Source organism: Stomoxys calcitrans, chromosome 1, assembly GCF_963082655.1.
Source record: "Stomoxys calcitrans chromosome 1, idStoCalc2.1, whole genome shotgun sequence".
Lineage (NCBI taxonomy): Eukaryota > Metazoa > Arthropoda > Insecta > Diptera > Muscidae > Stomoxys > Stomoxys calcitrans.
In genome coordinates, this window is record NC_081552.1 from 31,139,812 (window position 1) to 31,144,327 (window position 4,516).

The window sequence follows — 4,516 nt, forward strand, 5'->3', positions numbered from 1 at the left end:
ATGAATGAAATTTTGGCAAATGTCATTTAGTTAAGAGAATTTTTTGGTGTTGCCTTATGGCTAATGTTTACACTTTTTTGTGGAAGTTGCCATTTGATTGGGTTGGAAATTTACTAGTTAGGGCATTTGGTAGCTACAACAGATTGTCGTAAGATGACGCTGGTGAATATGAGACAATGCATTTCAAATGATATTGTAGTTTGGTGCTTTTTTGTTTGGTCACTAAATTTTAGGCAAATGCCATTTAGTAGGGGAATTTTATTTTTGGTGTTATTTTGTTAAAGGTTGCCAATTGAGGGGAAAATTGTCAAAGCAGGTTAATAGTATTAACAAACTATTGCCCTCAGATGTCGCTAGTGAATATTGGATGAAAAAGGAGAGCGCCCTAACCGTTATTATCGCATGCTAACGGCGATATTGCAAGAACGACATTGATAGAACGAATAAAGCTGTTTGCTGATCTAGGTTATCGAGTAGAGGGTCTCAGTAGGAGGTCGGGTGGCACAAACTCACTCGTAAATACCGGCAGCCGTATTCACAAAAATTTACTAATGAAGCATTAAAGCGCTCAATAGTTATTAAACAATTTTTGTACAATAAACCCACTTGAGCATTTCGTATTCACTAACGACATCTGGCATCCAAGAAGTGCAAATAAGGTAAAGTTTCTTTACATATTTTATGATTAGGTGCGATTCTTTATTTTACTTTGGCAACCCTATGCCATTTAAAAAATCATTGCTTCGGTTTTGTTGTTGTTGTTGTAGCAGTGAGTTATACACTGAGGCGGCAGCCCTTGCCGATGAAGAAGTCCATCGGGTCAATCCGGTACGTACAACCGGCTGCCATGGGATTGCTTCGGTTTTGTGGCATTCGGTTTTTGGTGTTATCAAACTTACTTGTTTAACAATTACTAAAACAAGTAAAAACGTGCAAAGTTTGGCCGAGCCGAAACTTGGGAACCCAACACCTTTTCAACCATATCGGACAAAAATTGCGGCTTGTAATGGCTTAAGAAGTCAAATCGGGAGATCACTTTATATGGGAGCTATATCACGTTACAGATTGATTTGGACTGTACTTGGTACAGTTGTTGGAAGTCGTAACAGAACACCGCATGCAAATTTTCAGCCAAAACTTGTGGATTGTAAGGGCTCAAGAAGTCAAATCGAGATATTGGTTTATATGGGAGCTATATCAGGTTATAGACCGATGTTGAAAGTCATAACAGAACCCTACATGCAAAATTTCAGTCAAATCGGACAGAAATTTTGGCTTGTAAGAGCTCAAGAAGTCAAATCGGGAAATCGGTGTATACGGGAGCTATATAAAAAATCTGAATCGATGCAATCTACAACGACAAACACCAATATAAAGTATCTGTGCAAACTTTCAAGTGGCTAGCTTTACGCGTTCGACCGCTATCGTGATTTCGATTGACAGCCGGACGGACATGGTTAGATCGATTCAGAACGTCGAGAGTATCAAGAATATATATAATTTATGGGGTTTTAGACGAATATTTCCCACCACCATTCTGTGGTATTTGTTGCAGTACTTCAGAAATATAAACAATGTTTCGCTGATAATCTATTACAATTGGGCAAAGTTTGTGCTGTAGAAATGAATATTATATTAAAGAATCCTGAAAAAAATTATTTGTCAAAAACCAAATCGGCTTCCATACCATTTATACGAAAAGATGGAAGACATTGTGTCAGAACTTTTGAAATGTTATGTCATCGAAAATTCCATATCCCTTTCTGAACCATATACGCAACGGATGTCGAAAAGTCGAACATAAGTCATTGCGTCGAGTTTCAGCGAAATCGGATTATAAATGTGTATGGGGTCAAGACTTTAAATCGAGGGATCGGTCTCTATGGCAGCTCTATCCAAATCTGAACCGATCTGGGCCGAATTGCAGAAGGATGTCGAAGGGTCTAACACAACTCACTGTCTCAAATTTCAGCGAAATCGGACAATAAATGCGTCTTTTATGGCCCCAAAACCTAAAACCTAGATGTCGGTCTATATGGCAGCTTTATCTAAATCTGGACCGATCTGTGCGATATTGCAGAAGTATGTCAAGGGGCTTAACTTAACTCACAGTCCCAAATTTCGGCGTCATCGGACAATAAATGAGCATTTTATGGGCCCAAAACCATAAATCAAGAAATCAGTCTATATGACAGCTATATCCAAATCTGAACCGATCTGGACCAAATTGAAGAAAGATGTCGAAGTGCCAAACACAACTCACTGTCTCAAATTTCAGCAAAATCGGACAATAAATGTGCCTTTTATGGGACTAGCACCATAAATCGGAGGATCGGTCTATATGGCAGCTATATCCAATTCTGGACCGATCTGAGCCAAATTGACGAAGAATGTCGAAGAGCCTAACATAACTCACTGTCCCAAATTTCAGCAAAATCGGATAATAAATGTGGCTTTTATGGGCCTAAGACCCTAAATCGGAGGATCGGTCTATATGGCAGCTATATCCAAATCTGAACCTATCTGGTCCAAATTAACGAAGGAAGTCGAATGGCATAACACAAATCCCTGTCCCAAATTTCAGCGAAATCGGATTATAAATGTGTCTTTATGGGCCTTAGACCCTAAATCGGAGGATCGGTCTATATGGCAGCTATATCCAAATCTGGACCGATCTGAGCCAAATTGACGAAGAATTTCGAAGAGCCTAACACAACTCACTGTCCCAAATTTCAGCAAAATCGGATAATAAATGTGGTTTTTATGGGCCTTAGACCCTAAATCGGAGGATTGGTCTATATGGCAGCTATATCCAAATCGGGACCGATCTGAGCCAAATTGACGAACGATGTCGAAGGGCCTAACACAACTCACTGCCCCAAATTTCAGCGAAATCGGATAATAAATGTGGTTTTTATGGGCCTTAGACCCTAAATCGGAGGATTGGTCTATATGGCAGCTATATCCAAATCGGGACCGATCTGAGCCAAATTGACGAACGATGTCGAAGGGCCTAACACAACTCACTGCCCCAAATTTCAGCGAAATCGGATAAAAAATGTGGCTTTTATGGGCCTTAGACCCTAAATCGGAGGATTGGTCTATATGGCAGCTATATCCAAATCGGGACCGATCTGAGCCAAATTGACGAACGATATCGAAGGGCCTAACACAACTCACTGCCCCAAATTTCAGCGAAATCGGATAATAAATGTGGCTTTTATGGGCCTAAGACCCTAAATCGGCGGATCGGTCTATATGGGGGCTATATCAAGATATAGTCCGATATAGCCCATCTTCGATCTTAACCTGCTTATGGACAAAAAAAGAATCTGTGAAAAATTTCAGCTCAATATCTCTATTTTTAAAGACTGTAGCGTGATTTTTTATCAGACAGACGGACGGACATGTCTAGATCGTCTTAGATTTTTACGCTGATCAAGAATATATATACTTTATAGGGTCAGAAATGGATATTTCGATGTGTTGCAAACGGAATGACAAAATGAATACACCCCCATCCTTCGGTGGTGGGTATAAAAATATTGAATTAATTAATTTCGTGATTGAAACAGATTTTTATTTTTTTCTGTGTACTATAACCAAATAATAACCTCACTTATTGTAATTTCAGAATATTAACCCAAATTTTATAGCCACCACTGTAGGATAGGAGGTATATTCATTTAGTCATTCCATTTGCAACATATCGAATATCAATTTCCAACCCTTCAAAGTATATATATTGCGGATCGTCGTAAAATTCTAAGACGATTTAACAATGCCCATGTGTCTGTCCGTCCATCTGTTGTAATCACTCTACAGCCTTCAAAAATTGAGATATTGAGCTGAAATTTGGCACAGATACGTTTTTTAATGCACGCCAGTTAAGTTCTTGAACGGGCCAAATTGGACCATAATTGGATATAGCTGCTAAAAGACCGATCTGCCGATAAAGGGTTCAATGCCCATATATGCTTTATTTTTTATCCGATTTCGCTGAAATTTGAAACAGCGAGTTTTTTAAGGCTTCCCGACATCCCACCAAAATATAGTTCAGATCGGATTATATTTAGATAAAGCTGCCATATAGACCGATCTGCCGATAAAGGGTCTGAATCCCATAAAAGCTTTATTTATTACGCAATTTCACTGAAATTTGAACTGAACTAAATATGGTTCAGATCGGATTATATTTAGATATAGCTGCCCTATAGATCGGTCTCCCGATAAAGGGTCTGAAGCCCATAAAAGCTTTGTTTTTAAACGATTGCGCTGAAATTTGAAATGATGAGTATTTTTAGACTTTCCAACATCTGACCTAAGTATGGTTCAGATCGGACTATATTTAGATATAGCTGTCATATAGATCGATCTCCCGATAAAGGTCTTGAAGCCCATAAAAGTTTAATTTTTAAACGATTCCTCTGAAATTTGAAATGGTGAGTATTTTTAGACTTTCCAACATCTGACCTAAATATGGTTCAGATCGGACTATATTTAGATATAGCTGTCA